This window comes from Gekko japonicus, unplaced genomic scaffold, assembly GCF_001447785.1.
Source record: "Gekko japonicus isolate JY-2015 unplaced genomic scaffold, Gekko_japonicus_V1.1 scaffold431, whole genome shotgun sequence".
Lineage (NCBI taxonomy): Eukaryota > Metazoa > Chordata > Lepidosauria > Squamata > Gekkonidae > Gekko > Gekko japonicus.
Window position 1 is genome coordinate 55587 of NW_015162492.1, and position 17430 is coordinate 73016.

Below are 17430 nucleotides of genomic sequence, written 5' to 3' on the forward strand. Positions count from 1 at the left end.
CATCTGTGAAATTGCCCCCCCCCCCCCGGAATAAAAGAAGGGAAAATGCTGAAATGTGCTCTGACCCCGTCAACAGTAATGGGGGGAAATGCTGGAAGAAGCAATATAACTAAGCATCTTGGCAGGATGCTTGGGGAAGTGGAGAAAGATCAGGTTGACATTGAAAGAAGTGGGGGCTTCTCCTGCAGCCTTTGATGGCTGTAAAATTTAAATTAGAGGCTGGCTGCCAACGTTTTTGGGGAGACCTCAGATCACTTTTAGACTTCTGAATTTGTTCAGAGAGCCAGTTTGGTGTAGTGGTTAAGAGCGCGGACTCTAATCTGGGAGAACCGGGTTTGATTCCCCACTCCTCCACATGACCTTGGGTCAGTCATAAGTTCTTTCAGGGCCGTTCTCTCAAGGGCAGTTGAAAGAGCTCTCTTAGCCCCACCTACCTCACAAGGTGTCTGTTGTGGGGAGGGGAAGGGAAAGGAGATTGTAAGCTGCTCTGAGACTCCTTTGGGTAGTGGTGGGGTATAAATTCTTCTTCTTCATTGTATTATAACTGGAATGAGAAAATGTGGTTATGTGACAATAGGTAGTTACATAACTAATTACTGCAGACATTCCTCTAATGTTTTTGCTTACTGGTAACTATTAGCTGCTGGACACAGCCCACCACATAGCTAGTGTGTGTATAGTGCTATCAGGTTGCAGGCAGCTTGTAGTGACTCTTTTGGGCTTTCTAAGGCAAAAGACATTTGGAGGTGGTTTGCTATTGCCTGCCTCTGCAAAGCGACCTTGGACCTCCTTGGTGGTCTCCCATCCAAATACTAACCAGGATTGACCCTATTATGGGCTTAAACATTTTTAAAAAAACACATTTGCCTTGGAAGCACAGAAGCTTTTTCACAGTATTCCTAATTCTCCACATTTCCTGATTAAGGGGAATGCTGTTCAAACAAACGGCAAAGATGGTATGACTCCAATGGTTACAAGAGAAAGAAATTTTACTTGCAAAAATAGAAGCACATCTGACATGACATATCCATGTAGGTACATTTAACTCATTGTGAACAGATTAACTTTAGAAAGGCTAACTTGCTACAGCTCCAAGCTCAGGTAAGAGAGAGAAGAAATGTCCTATGTAAGAGGATGAGAACAGAAGACAAGGAATGGCCAAAGAGGCTCAACATCTAACCCATGAGAAGGTGAGGCCAGCTGCCAAGTGTACACCAGTGAGAGAATTCTCTTAACCCTTTCCCTCCCAGGTCCTCTTGCATGCAGAGCTACAATAGCAGACAGCTTCTGAGATCAGGCTAGCTTGGGCCACTCTGGTCAGGGCCCACACAGCTTAGGCAAAGGCTAAAGAGAAACAGTCAGGTACTTTGAACATAGCTGGGGTATACTGTGTGAGGCGAATAGTCCTAAGGATGTCTTTTGGGGGATCTGATGCTGCTTGAAAAAACAATCTTGTTAGTCTGTTTGCTTGCTCTCCCTGTCCTGCCTTATAGATTCAAAAATAGACTGAAATCCCATACGCATCATAAATTATATTCATCTATATATATAAAAGAAAGTCCCCTCGCAGTTAAATCAATGCCCAGGCCAAACCGCTGGACCTAGAGACACCAGATTCGGGGAGAGCACTCCTACCATGGCATAGGTGCTCACTGTGAAGGGATTTTTAGAAATTCGACCCCTAAGTGGGTCAAAAGGGGTCAAATGTGCTCCCCCCATTGATTCCTATGCAGCTGCCAGGAAGCTGCCTGTCAGGTGTAGAAGAGGAGGTGGGATGACTTCCAACACACTCCTCCCACTTCCTACACCTAACAGGCTATTGTCTATCAGGTGCAGCCACACCTCCACAGTGGCTTCTAATACTCCTCCCCCCTCCCCCTCCTACACTGAACAGGCAGATGCCTGTCAGGTGTAGGATAGGAGGTGGGATGGCTTCCAATACACTCCCCCCACCTCCTCCACCTAACAGGCAGTTGTCTGTCAGGTGCAGCCCCACTTCCACAGTGGCTTCTAATACTCCTTCTCCCTCCCCCTTCTATACTGGACAGGCAGCTGCACGTCAGGTGTAGGAGAGGAGGTGGGATGCCTACAGCCGCCAGGGAGGTTTGCTCAGCAGGATTGCATTAGCACTGTTACTGGCCCAGCCTCCCTGATGCCTTTAAATACAATCCCCCCCAACACCAGACAGGCAGGTGTCTGTCAGGTGTAGGAGCAGGACCAGGGTACTTTAAACCATCAGGGACGCCACCCCAGCAGGATCACCTGCTGGCCTGGCCTCTCTGGTGGCTTCCAACACACTCCCCTACCTCATATCTAACAGGCGGTTGTCTGTCAGGTTCAGCAGCAGTTGAAGGGTGCTTAAATCCACAAGGGAGCATACCCCAGCAGTAATGCCTTAGTGATCCTGCCAGCCCCGCCTCCACAGTGGCTTCTAATACTCCTCACCCCCATCCCACTCCTTCACCAGACAGGCCGGTGTCTGTCACGTGTAGGAGCAAGGCCAGGGTATGAATGTTTATGGGGAGATAGTAAAGGACATTTCTAGGAGCCATTTTAATGCGTGCCTCCTTCATGAAGAAATGTCCACCACATCACCACTCCCTCACACCAACTCCCCCTCACACCTCTCACCTCTTACAGCCCCAAGAAAGCTCTTGGAAACATCAAGCCAGATACACCAACACTACAAGGAGGAGGCAACTTAGGAATGTGGCAAAGACATTTGCACATAGTACTCCTGCAGTGCACTGAGCTGCGCAGGCCAAGTACCAGCAAGATCACCCTGAGGTGCCCAGAACACTATAGTCTGTATAAGAGCAAAACAATCCAGGAACACAAGTAGAGAGGCCATAACTTTCGTGGAAGGTAGCAAGAGCTGACTTAACAGACAACTGCTTCTTAAATGGACAGTTCTATGTGGCCTGCCCCAGAGTGAGCTCACCAAGCAGCCTGGTGGTCCTAGCACCTGAGGGCAGAACCACCAATGTGGTCTACAGAGAGGTCCTTCAGTCGAGAGAGAAAAAAGTACGTATATCTCACTTCATTTCTTACACTACAATCTTCTCCATTAGAATTCTTACAACAAATGTCACATTTCAAATTTCACATCATCAGTATTATAACTGGATTTACGGAGCTTAGATACCGTAATGAAGCACGGGTAGCAGGCTAGTTTATTTATAAATGTCTAGTTCCCTCTAGAGAGAAGGTGGCATGGTATAGTCTGATCTTGTCAGTTCTCAGAACCTAAACAGAGTCAGTACTTGGAAGGGAGACCACTGGGGAAGGCTCTCCAGAGGAAGGCAATGGGAAACCACTACTACCTTTCACTTGCCTTGAAAGCCCCTGGCTGGGGTCTCCATAAATTGGCTGACACCCCCATGCAGCTTTCCAACTGCTAGGTTGGCAGGAGCTGGGGCCAGAGATGGGAGTTCACTCTGTCATGTGGCACTCGGGTCTCAAACTGCTGAGCTACTGACCTTCCGATCTGCAGCTAAGAATCTTAACCACTGAGCCACCGCAGCCTCATTGCCTACCTGAATAAGAGGCACTAATACACCGATCCGAATTAATTTATTGCAGCAAGAGCCAGTAAAACAGTACAATTCTGATATAAGAAGGATTAAAACAGTAATAACATGGGAACAGTATAAAAACATTAACAAGAAAAAGTTAATAAAATTAGTAAAATAAAATAATGTTAATAAGAGAATCATACAATTTGTTCAGCTATAATAAGTTTACATTTCCTAATAGGCTATAGCTAAGCAACAAAATTTTGCCACAGCGTAAATCACTGAGCTCTAAACATCTTCTAAGAGGAATTTACAAAGGACTTCTGGACTAAAGACAAGATAAGACTGCAGAGGGCTAAATCTAGACAAAAGGGGTAATATAAGATGGTCTTGTTCCTCCTGATAGAATCTGTAGAACAAGAGGACATGAGTAATTGATTCCACCATATTAGTCATGCATGGGCATATATGTTCATGCATTGGAACTCCAGTAAATTTACCTTGCAGTACAGCGGAAGGGAGCGCCTCAAAACAGGATCTGGAAAAGGCCCATCTATAGGGTTCATAGGTAATGTTAACTAAATAAGGGGCAACAGTAAAATTAGGCCAAGATTTTATATTTCTGAAGTTCTTGGGTAGCAAAGCTTCTTCATTTTGTGATTCAATATCATGAAGCCTCTGCACAACAGCTGTTCTTGCCTTGTATAGGCTTTCATAGAAGAGATCTTCTGGGAACAGGCCAATCTGATTTAACTTTTGTGTGGACCAGGCAGGGTAAGGGTCCGAGGCTAAAAGGTAAGGTATTAAATCCATAGCTGTGGGCTATGCCGTGAAGGGCCACCCAAGACGGACAGGCCACAGCAGAGAACTCAGACCAAGCGTGATCCACCTGGAGAAGGAAATGGCAACCCACTCCAGTATGTTTGCCAAGAAAACCCCATGGACAGTATCAAAAGGCTAAAAGATATGACGCCGGAAGATGAGCCCCTCAGGTCGGAAGGTGTCCAATATGCTACTGAGGAAGAGCAGAGGACAAGTACAAGTAACCCCAGAAAGAGTGAAGCGGCTGGGCCAAAGCCGAAAGGACCCTCAGTTGTGGATGTGTCTGATGGTGAAAGGAAAGTCCAATGCTGCAAAGAACAATACTACATAGGAACCTGGAATGTAAGATCTATGAATCAAGGTAAGCTTGACGTGGTCAAAAATGAGATGGCAAGACTGAACATCGATATCCTAGGAATCAGTGAACTAAAGTGGACAGGAATGGGCGAATTTAACTCAGAAGACCATTATATCTACTACTGTGGCCAGGAATCTCGTAGAAAAAATGGTGTGGCCTTTATAGTCAACAAGAGAGTGCAAAAGGCAGTACTGGGATACAATCTCAAAAATGACAGAATGATTTCTGTCCGATTCCAAGGCAAACCATTCAACATCACAGTAATCCAAGTCTATGCCCCAACCACTGATGCAGAAGAGGCTGAAGTGGACCGGTTCTATGAAGACCTACAACACCTCCTAGAACTAACACCAAAAAATGATGTCCTCATCATCATAGGGGACTGGAATGCTAAAGTAGGAAGTCAAAAGGTAACTGGAATAACAGACAAGTTTGGCCTTGGAAAGCAAAATGAAGCAGGGCAAAGGTTAACAGAGTTTTGTCAAGAGAACACACTGGTCATAGCGAACACCCTTTTCCAACAACCTAAGAGGCGACTCTACACATGGACATCACCAGATGGGCAACACCGAAATCAGATTGACTATATAATTTGCAGTCAAAGATGGAGAAGCTCTATCCAGTCAGTAAAAACAAGACCTGGAGCTGACTGTGGTTCAGATCATGAGCTACTCATTGCAAAATTCAGACTTAAACTGAAGAAAATTGGGAAAACCACGAGGCCATTCAGGTTTGACCTAGATCGCATCCCTGATGAATATACAGTAGAGGTGAAGAATAGATTCAAGGGTCTGGATTTGATAGATAGAGTGCCTGAAGAACTATGGACAGAGGTTCGTGACATCGTACAGGAGGCAGCAATCACCACCATACCAAAGAAAAAGAAATGCAAGAAAGCAAAATGGCTTTCTGATGAGGCTTTACAAATAGCAGAGGAAAGAAGGAAAGCGAAAGGCAAAGGCGAAAAGGAAAGATTTACCCAACTGAACGCAGATTTCCAGAGAACAGCAAGGAGAGATAAGGAGGCCTTCCTGAATGAACAGTGCAAAGTAATAGAAGAAAACAATAGAATGGGAAGGACTAGAGATCTCTTCAAGAAAATTGGAGAAATCAAGGGAGCGTTCCATGCAAAGCTGGCCATGATAAAGGACAAAAACGGTAGGGACCTAACAGAAGCAGAAGAGATTAGGAAAAGATGGCAAGAATACACAGAAGAACTATACAAGAAAGACCTCAATGTCCTTGACAAACACGACGGTATAATCACTGACCTTGAGCCAGACATCCTGGAATGTGAAGTTAAATGGGCCTTAGAAAGCATTACTAACAACAAAGCTAGTGGAGGTGATGGTATTCCAGCTGAGCTATTCAAAGTCTTAGAAGATGATGCTGTTAAAGTGCTGCACTCCATTTGCCAGCAAATTTGGAAAACGCAACAGTGGCCACAGGATTGGAAAAGATCAGTATACATTCCAATCCCAAAGAAGGGCAATGCCAAGGAATGTTCAAACTATCGCACAATTGCACTCATATCACACGCTAGCAAGGTCATGCTCAAGATCCTACAAGCTAGGCTTCAACAGTACGTGGATAGAGAACTACCAGAAGTACAAGCTGGGTTTCGAAGAGGTAGAGGAACGAGAGATCATATTGCCAACATTCGCTGGATTATGGAGAAAGCAAGAGAGTACCAGAAAAATATCTACTTCTGCTTCATTGACTATGCTAAAGCCTTTGACTGTGTGGATCACAACAAACTATGGCAGGTCCTTAAAGAGATGGGAGTACCAGACCACCTCACATGTCTCTTGAGAAACCTGTATAAGGGCCAAGAAGCGACAGTTAGAACCGGATACGGAACAACTGATTGGTTCAGCATAGGAAAAGGAGTACGACAAGGATGTATACTGTCACCTTGCTTATTTAATATATATGCAGAGTACATCATGCGAAATGCTGGCCTGGATGAATCACAAGCGGGAATTAAGATTGCTGGGGAAAAGATCAACAACCTCAGATATGCAGATGATACCACTCTAATGGCTGAAAGTGAAAAGGATCTAAAGAGCCTCTTGCTCAGAGTAAAAGAGGAGAGCGCAAAAGTGGGCTTGAAGCTCAACATCAAAAAAACTAAGATCATGGCATCCGGCCCCATCACTCCTTGGCAAATAGAAGGGGAAGTCGTGGAAGTAGTGACAGACTTCACGTTCCTGGGATCCCAGATCACCGCAGACTGTGACTGCAGCCATGAAATTAAAAGACGCCTGCTCCTTGGGAGGAAAGCGATGGCGAACCTAAACAGCATGATAAAAAGTAGAGACATCACCCTGCCAACAAAAGTCCGCATGGTCAAAGCAATGGTATTCCCAGTAGTCATGTATGGCTGCGAGAGCTGGACTATAAGGAAGGCCGAGCGCCGAAGAATAGATTCTTTTGAACTATGGTGCTGGAGAAGACTCTTGAGAGTCCCTTGGACTGCAAGAAGAACAAATCAGTCAATCCTCAAAGAAATCAACCCTGACTGTTCCCTGGAAGGCCAGATAATGAAACTGAAGCTCAAATACTTTGGCCACCAAATGAGAAGGGAGCACTCACTGGAGAAGACCCTGATGCTTGGAAAGATTGAAGGTCAAAGAAGACGGGGACGGCAAAGGATGAGATGGTTAGACAGTGTCATCGATGCAACGAACATGAAGTTGAGCCAACTTCAGAGGACGGCAGAAGACCGGAAGGCCTGGAGAGAGCTCGTCCATGGCGTCGCGAAGAGTCGGACTCGACTGTGCGACTGAACAACAACAACAACATTAAATCCTTTGGGTTGTAATGGATTTTTAGCCAGAGTATTATAGCCTGCTCCCAGACCTTTGCTTTGACTCTGAGTAGCCCAGCCTCTTGCCTAAGTGTTACATTAGAAGTGCTTCTAGGAACACCAAATAGAGATCTAAGAAATTTAGACTTTAGATTGTCTTTAGATTGGCAGAAAGTCTGATTTGTGAGCCATTCAGTTGAACCAATGATTTTGCCTGGAAGATTTTTAAGGCCATGGGGAGAAAGCCTGCACCTTTCCTTCTAAATAATCTAAGAACGGCATTTGCACTTCTCTCTGTCAGGTTAGCTGATGAGGACAGATGTGCTGAGAATTTGGAATCATAAGAAAAGGTAATGCCTAAGTATTGAAAGTTCTTAACTTGATCTATGACATTTCCTTTAATATTCCAGTTGAACTTCCTGAATGAGTTAGCAAAACGGACAATTTTAGTTTTAGTGAAATTAATAGATAGTAATACGATATCACATTGCTCTTTAAATTTTATCAGAGCTCGCTTCAGGCCAATCCTTGTCTGGAATAAAAGAACAGCATCATCAGCATACATTAAGATTGAAACCTTTCTGCTACCTGAAAATGAGGGCGCATGAGTATCAATTGAATGATGGCATGTGATTAACGAGTTAACATAGATGTTAAATAAGAAGGGAGCCAAAAGGCAACCTTGTCTGACTCCTTTAATCCTTCATGCCAGGGCCCTGCCTGGAACCCTGGAGATGCACTGCCAGCCACATTATACAATGGGGCAGGTGATGGAGCAGTGATCCAACTGTAGCTGAGTCTTCACATGCAGCAGAACGAGGTGGTAGATCTCTGAGGTGGTAGAAAAAGGTGGTGCCACTTCAGACTGCAAGTTATACAAATATGGGACAGTATTTAAAAAAAATGGCATTCCTATCCAGACAGTACAAAAACAAAAAAGGACCAAAAGAAAGTTATAAACATGTATAGCAAGTGAATGGTAAAAAGATACAGAATCTGTTTGGTGAATACTATATATAAAATGAGACTCCGGATCATGGACTTGTTTCAGCCCTTCCTCAGATATGTACCATATGGTGACACTCCGTTGAAGGACATGAATGGCTAAAGGAGGCAGCTGGATCCAACTGTGAAATCTGAATTGGGTCTATAGCAATGGGCAAAATGAATACCAGTAAAAATAGCATCAAAAGGTGGGTTGAATTGCCAAGGCTGCATGAAACTCAGCTACCAAAGGTTAGAACATGAATTAAATCTCCTAAATTCTGGTCCAGCACTTGGCCCACTGAATCACACTCTCATATAAATAGTTCAGGCCAGGATCCTGGGCAGTAACCAGCTGCTGTTCATCCCCCCTATAGTCTTCTTTCTGTTTTGCTTTCCTACCTGTCTGCATGATAGTCAGAAAGACTTTTGAGATCAGACTGGCTACCCACTGACTTATTGGGTTAAATGTAAAAAAAAATCATTTGACTTGGAAGCACAGCAACTTTGTGTAGTATCCCTGATCCGCCATGCTTCCTGGTTAGGGGGGAGAAACGCTGTTTGAACAAATTACAAAGATTATCTGACTCCAATGGTAACAAGAGAAAGATATTTTACTTGCAAAAATAGAATCACATCTTACATGACATATTCAGGTAGGTACATTTAACTTATTGTGTTCAGATTAACTTCAAAAAAGGTTACCTTGCTATAGCTCCAAGCTCAGGTAAGAAAGGGAAGAAATGTCCTATGTAAGATGAAAACAGAAGGCAAGCAATGGCCAAAGAGGCTCAGCATCTAACCCATGAGAGGGTGGTGCCAGCTGCCATGTGTACCCGAGTGAGAGAATTCTCTTAACCCTTTCCCTCCCAGATCCTCTTGCATGCAGAGTTACAATATACAACATGATTCGCCCTGGGATTGTCCTTTTATGGATCTTTCATAGTGCCCAGCTCAGTCCTTTTGGGACTCTCACCTTCAGACTTCTGGATGTCTGGAGCCAGCCACCAGTTTCAACCATTCAGATATGAGCAAAGAGATGACCTTCCTTGGGCATTGTTGCAAGGTAATGTGGAAAGACAGGAGACCTTCCAGTGCCCAAAGTGTTACGGAAACGATAAGTAAAGAGTGCATCAAATAAACTGGTTGGCATCAGCCCCAAGTAATTCCCTGGAATGGCCAATTCCTTCTGTGCAGTGCAGATTCTGGACATCCACTGCAGGGTCATGCTGCAACTTCTGAAAGCCAGTTGGACTCCTTTCATTAGATTCTGGACCTCATTAGTCATCCCGCAGTGTAACTGCTCTAAAGTGAGACATTAATGTATGTGATGAAATTAATGGTCGGGGAGTTTAGAAGAAGCAAAACCTTCCTTTGTACCGCATGTGGTTGCCAGTGCAGGGTTGTAATCAACTGAAGTGCTGAGTCCCTCATGGTGAAGTGAGAAAAAGGAGCAAGAAAAAGCCAGCCAGAGCAGGTTCTGGGTTGCTCAGACCAATGAGCAAGCTGGATACAGAGTACTACTTGCCCTGCTCTGCTCTACTGGAGGGCACCGCAGGAGACTAGCCAGAAGCAGAGGCTTTCTGGCTTGTCTCTTGTACGGTCCTCCTTTGGCCAGCATCCCCAAATCAAGATCTGATGTGGGCTTGAATCCCAACACTTGGGAGGCCTGCCAGAACTGACCTGGAATGGATGGTGAACTTGCTTACAGCATCTAAAATATGTATAGCTTCTTATTGGGTAAAAGTTAGAAGCTCCCTCTGTTGCAAAGCAAATGGAAAAGAATTTAGCCCATAGTGCTTACGTCCAAAATGACTGACTTTAAGAGCAGTAAGTCTAGAGATCAGGAACTAATAGATTTATTGGGTGATGATGGATAATCAGGGACAGAAAGGGCAAAAAACTGAACCCTAACACTAAAATTCAGAACCTAACAAAGGTTAGCAAAATGTGAAAAAGAGGGCCAATATTAAAAACTAAATGTAAAAGTTATATAGAAAAAGCTACATGTATTTATTAAGTACAAATTTAAAACATATATAAGGGCCCATTCACATCAAACATATAAATGACATAGCAATACACACGGGTTTTAAAACCTGACCTGACGTGTTTCGGCCTGCATAGGCCTTCCTCAGAGGTCAAACAATTGAGTAACAGAATAAATATGCAAATGAGATCTTTAAAAGTGCAATCACTTGCCCAATGGTTCTAAAGTATAGACTTTTGGTCCAAGAATTGCCTTCATTGATTGTGTTGCCACAGTGGCAACATATTTATTCTGTGCCTGGTGGTTTTATTCTGGAAAAACTTGTTTTCTGGTCCATATTGAATTTATATTATGTATCTATTCTGATTGTGTCTACATGAGTGTATTATATTTTTATAGCCATCTTGCCACTCAATTGTTTGACCTCTGAGGAAGGCCTATGCAGGCCGAAACGCGTCAGGTCAGGTTTTTAAAGCCCGTGTGTATTGCTATGTCATTTATATATTTGATGTGAATGGGCCCTTATATATGTTTTAAATTTGTATTTAATAAATACATGTACCTTTTTCTATATATCTTTTACATTTACTAAATATTGGCCCTCTTTTTCACATTTTACTAACCTTTGTTAGGTTCTGAATGATGATGGATAATGCTTTTAATGCATTGGAACAATGTGTCCAAAGATAATGTTCACCCATATGCATTTCATTCAATGTTCCACACTTTGAAAATAATAATACAGGTAATGAGAACAGCATGTGTCGGCAAGGATCTCTTTGGGTCCCTTTGATTCACAGTTTCCTCTGTTGCTGTTCTTTCCTCCTAGATTATTTTTCGTTTAAATGTATATTTTTTCAGCTGGATTTTGCAGACTGCATTGTTGGAAGGTGGAGCAGTAAAAAATAGTCTTACGCAAATGAAACATAAAAGAAAAGGCTTCCACATTGCTTGAGCACACGTCAGCATGACAATTACATCCCTCCTGGAAAGATTCTGCAGATCCTGCCATTGGGAAGCTCAGGCTGCTGACTCACTGCTGTTTATGTTCCTGGTGTTTCAGTGGCACTCTCGAGGAGCCCCAGTCTAAAGCATCTCCCCCAGTTCCTGGCACATCCCCTCTCCTCTTTGCAGATTGGCAGGTACAGCCCACTTTCCCACCTGAGTATAGCAACTGCGGGGGGGGGGGGGGATGAACGTAGACTGCACCATCAGCAGCAAAGTGTGTCTCAGAAGCCTGCGAGATGCACAATTACTGCTTACCCTGAAAGGATCTGGAAATGGAGAACAGCAGCAGCTTTGCTGAGAAAAGTGGAAAGAAGGAAAAGCCTGAGGAAGCGTCAGCAGTCCCTTCAGGAGGAGAGGCAGAGATGGGAGCCTGTGAGATAGATTTCTAGCAGAAGGATCAAGAGGAATGGGTTTCTTTAAACCCTGCTCCCACTGCTCCAGGGCTGTGGCGCCCAGACAACCTCTGCCTCATTTGCTCTGTGACTGTGCTGTTCTCTGCACATGGAGAAAGCTGGTCTACGATCAGGGATGGCTCAAGGCAGCTCCGGGGGTCAAGGCCTGTGGTATTAGAGCCAGGTGCCAAAGCAGTCAATTCAGACTTGCATATCTAACACGAATTGGACCTTGCCCTTGCTTTTCTAGCAACTGGCTCCACGCCAAAAAGAGAAACTCACTTCATTTGCCCCCTGGTTGGCTTATTTAGCACAGTGGAAATCTTTGCGGAGACAAGGTGAGGCTTCCTGTGGCCTGAGGATGTCCCCAGGATATGCCAGCTCTCCAAGGGATCCAGTGTAGTAAAGGGGGGATGAAGGTCAGTGACCCTTTGTTGTGTCACTGGCATTAGAGCGTGCACTGAGATTCCTGATTGCACTAGATTTTTTGCTGGGCATGCCTTGAATTGGATTGCAGGATCCATTCCAGATTCCTGAAGTGTTGGCAACCACAGGAGGGATTCATTCCTACCTTGGCCAACATGCTTTGTAACCAACGAAGAAATGCTGCTCATCTCAAATCTCCACCATGTACCACCACTGCACCACATCTCTGCATCCTCCACGTACTCCTGTCTGTGAAGGTCAAGTGTCAACCATTCAACATCTGTCTGTTCTTTTCCCCTCTCCTGTGCAGCATTAAAAAAAGGCGAGAAACGCTAGTGTGAAAGTTAATGTCTTCTTTGGAATGGCTGCAAATTGAAGGCTGCTCTCAGGCAGGGAAACCTCAAGCCTTAAACTGCTAGGGATGCATTTTGCTGGAGATGACAAAAATTCCCATGTTATGCTTCTTGCATTTGGTGGCTTCCTCTCTGAGCAGAGGCTGATGGGCTTTAAGTGAAACCTGCTGCAACCACTGGATAATTGTTTCATATCCAGATAAGATAATCTCATTCTGCAAAATCAATGGGGTCTGAAGAACCTTACAAATGAGATCAACAGAAAAGATTTTTAAAAAAACACACCAAAAAGCCCAGGCATGTTTTTTTCCTTTCTGCCAGGAACAAATGTAACTCCAGCAATATAAATGCAATTACTATTACCATGTTATACAACAGTAAAATAACCTGTTCAATGCAATAATTAAGAAGAGAACAAAATCTTAACTGTTGCTGGGAAGCATAGAATCAGATTAAAATAATAAGAAGAGAAGAAGAAGAGATTCGATTTATACCCCACCCTTCACTCGGAGTCTCAGAACGGCTTACAAACTCCTTTCCCTTCCCCTCCCCACAACAGACACCCTGTGAGGTAGGTGGGGCTGAGAGAGCTCTGACAGAAAATGCTCTTTTCAAGAACACCTCTGACAGAACTATGGCTTGCCCAAGGTCATCCAGCAGGTGCAAGCGGAGGAGTGGGGAATCAAACCCAGTTCTCCCAGATTAGAGTCTGTGCACTTAATCACTACACAAAAAGGTACCCCCACCCACCCTAAGCTGCCCCCAAATCTGGGCGAATAAGAGTCAAAGTACACATTACCCTCCCAAAATCCAGCAACTGCCAAAATTGCTACAAACCATGGGGCTCTCCATCTCCAGCTGTTAATATGCACAGGAATTTAGCTCTTGCTCTGGCATCATTACGCCAATGTCCACTGCCCCCTGCCAGCAACAGCCAGTGCTATGGAGGGTGGCAGGGAAATGCTTAGCACAATGATGCTTGGTCCTGAGTTAAGTTCAACCAGCTGTTACAGAGTTAGGGAGTTCTACTTGGCAACCAGTTTGGAGGGTGGGGAGGTGATGTCTAATTCTATTGTAATTCTACCCAGTTTGCTTCCCAGAAGTTGGCAATGAACTAGTCCTGCAGAGGGTAAATTTCTAGTCCTCTTAGGTGCTTCAGCCCTACTTGTAACAAAGAAGACACAGGGAGCTGATTGTCAGATGATTTCAAAATCTCAGCACTGGACGAATGATAGAGGTCTTCTTTCTGGACTGTCTAGGAAGAGACTGTTGGGGACTTCTCTTCAGACGAGAAGGGAGAGAGGCCCCCAGGAACTGTGCTTTGCTCATCACCTGACTGCCCCTCCCAAATCTCCTTGCTAATATCTTTAGATGACCATTCCTTTCCAGAAATGGGACATCTCACTTTCACTACCACTTTTGCTCAAGATGGTCCCAGGTACAACAGGCAGTCCACCATAGCACTAAGCTCTGAAATGAAGCTATTCCACGGTATAGCGCTAAGGACATGCAAGCTTTCCCGATTCAGTGTATAAACCCTCAGTAGGCTCCTGACCAGTGTTGGGGGAGTGCATTCCGAGTGATTTCTCCTCAGGTGAGCTACACTATCCTTCTCCCCAGCTCCTTCAGTCTAGACAAATGACATCTAAGGGGAGACAGAGATTTATAAAATTATGCATGGGCTAGAGAAAACGGATAAAGGGAACATTTTCTCTCCCTCTCTCCTATAGCACTAGAACTCAGGGGCACCCAATGAGATTGTTGGGAAACAGGTTCAGTTACAAGAATGGGCACAGTAATAAGACCAATGAAAAAAGGAAAAAGAACTGTGACAATTTAGCGCTTAGTAATATATTCATAAATCATAATATACAATAACAGAAAATAAGTAATATATATAGTGAATGTAGACCGGAATGGTGTGCCGTATCGACAATGATCTTCTTCTGAACAAGGGTGTGTACAAAAACTGTCTTTCAACAATTCATTTCTCTTGGTGACGTATTGGAAATATACTGTTGATTCACTTCATCATGAGGCTATGCTTACAGCTATGTTCTTCAATGGGCTATAATTGCTGAATGCCTTATAGCCCATTGAAGAACATAGCTATAATTGCTGAATGCCTTATAGCCCATTGAAGTGTCACAGTTCTTTTTCCTTTTTTCATTGGGAAACATGTTCAGACATACTTCTTTAGTCAACGAATCATTAAGCTGTGGAATTCACTGCCATTGGAGGTAGTGATGGCCATGAGCATAGACAGCTTTAAGAGGGGGTTAGATAGATACAGTCACCCATCAATGGCTACTAGCTATGTTCACTGATGGGAGCCTTCATCTACACAGGCAGCAGACCTCTGAGTACCAGCACTGGGAGGCAGCAGCCAAGAAGGGCCTCAGCCTCTCTGCCCTGCTTGTTTGGACTTCCAGGGCAACTGGTTGGCCACTGTGTGGAACAGTATGCTAGACCAGATGGACCACTGATCTGATCCAGCACTGTGGATGTTCTTGCACCCTAATGTACTTTCTGGGGTTCTGATGCTATACTTGGTACATTGCAGTGCAACCCGAAGCAGAGATATACTGTTCCTAAGCCCACTGACTGCAATGGACATGGTGGTGGTGGAAAGTGCCATCAAGTCACAGCTGCCTTATGGCAACCCTGTAGGGTTTTCAAGGCAAGAGGCTTCCGGAGGGGTTCACCATTGCCTGCCTCCCCATCATGGCCCTGGTACTCCTTGGAGGTCTCCCATCCAAATACTAGCCAGGACTGACCCTGCTTATCTTCTGAGATCTGACAAGATCAGGCTTAGAGAGGTGAAACTCTGCTTAGGATGGCACTGTGAGGCACCTGATTAGTGGTGGGTGCTCATCACTGGTGCTTGCCTGCTGGCTGCAGGACCTACCAGACAATGGACATTCAAGTACTCTTTGCAGCCCTACCCCTGCCATTGACCAGTAGCTTTTGTGGGCAATGGCGTTGGATTTGAACAAGGTAATCCAACATAGGTTATTGCCCATTTCATTTTGGATGTACCAAATACATGGTTTAACTGGAACCTTGTTCACCTCCCAGAGTCAGTTTGCAAATTAGGGCTTAGGTGTAACATTAAAAATAGTGTTCATAAGCATGTGCAGAGTGCCTTTACTGCATTGCTGAGAAAGCATAACAAACCCTCTGTATAATACAGAAGGTCTCAGCACATCTCTGTGTATTGTGAGTTTGGGGAGAAATGCAGAGGAAAGTGCAACTCTGTACTGGGTACAGGGTTCAGCTTCCTGAGAATTTTGGCTTTTTAGAAAAGCTTCTAGCACTAATGGCTATGACGGATATGGGCAACACCTGCCATAAAGCTTAGTTGTCTAAGCTTTTCAATAAATGGGTGATGGAATTGCAGGGCTTGCATAGCTTCCTTTGAGTGACAGGGTGAGGACAAATAAAATAAAAGGAGATAAATGATGCACATTTACTGAATGTACCCAATTTATGCATGACGCAGAATTCACAGTTTCTTGCTGCAGAATTTGTCTTGCAGAATTTTAGCATGCAGAATTTTAATTCTCTAAGCATGCAAAGTCCTGGTCACAACTTCTGGGTCAGATACATACATTATGTGCCAGCAAGTATAATTTCAGCAAACAATTGCTGGTCAAATGGCATAATGCACTGAGCATGAGCAGCCAGTCCAGAAGCACTGCAGTAAAAAATCTTCACACACATGCATTCACACACAGAGAGAGTTTTGCCCCAGGGAAAGGCAGATCTGCAGCAAGCAACTTTTCTCTGAAGTGGAGGAAGGGAGAAGAGCCATAGTACAGCATTTTTGCTTGGCTCCAAAGCCTGCTCTTGTGCCTCCTGCCGCTTATTGGTCCCCGGCTGGCCCACTTCCATCTCCTGCCTCTCATTAGCCATGCAACACTCCGCCGCGGCTTTTAACCGCATCAGTGTCTGGAGGTGCATCTGACAGCGGGTGACCTCAAAGATTTATCAGCCTCTTGGTAATGTGTCCCAGGGCTTGGGTTGCCTAGTCTGCATCTGGATGGCTCAGTTTTCAAGCGGGAGTGGCCCCTGCATTGTTCTCTAGGTCTCCTTCAGAATCCAAAGTGCTGAATCATGAACATTTCAAGACAATGCATTGTCATCTGGCTTGGAGAATCAGCCACTGCCCCTTTGCCTGTATGGACCTGGTTCACGTATTCAGTAGCTTGAGCAGCAGGTCTGGTGAGTGACTTGTTAAGTGGGAATAGCTTCTTAACTATGGAGCAATGGACTAATTTCATGCAGGTCAGGTCACAACTTCACTCCTGGTTTCTGGATGTCTCTGGCAGTGACTCTGAAGCAGTAATATCCTCAAACAATCCAAGTTAGCAGGACCCTGCCTTGGGGATCTCACACACCCCAAAGCCTAGGCTGATGGAGAAAATTCTGAAGCCCTTCCAGAAGAAGAGGATGCAATGGTTGAATTCACCCTTGAGACTCTGCCTCCTAAGCAAAGAACCAGAATTTATAGAATGTATACACTAAGTGTGGAGCTGCGGTGGCTCAAGTGGTTAAGACGCTGAACTGCAGGCTGTGGAAGGTCAGTAGTTCAGCGGTTCAAGACCCGGGTGCCGCAAGACAGGGTGAGCTCCTGTCTCTAGATCCAGCTCCTGCCAACCTAGCAGTGCGAAAGCAAGAAATTGCAAGTAGATAAATAGGTACCACTTCGGTGGGAAGGTAACAGCGTTCCGTGCGCCTTGGTGTTTAGACATGCCGGCCACATGACCACGG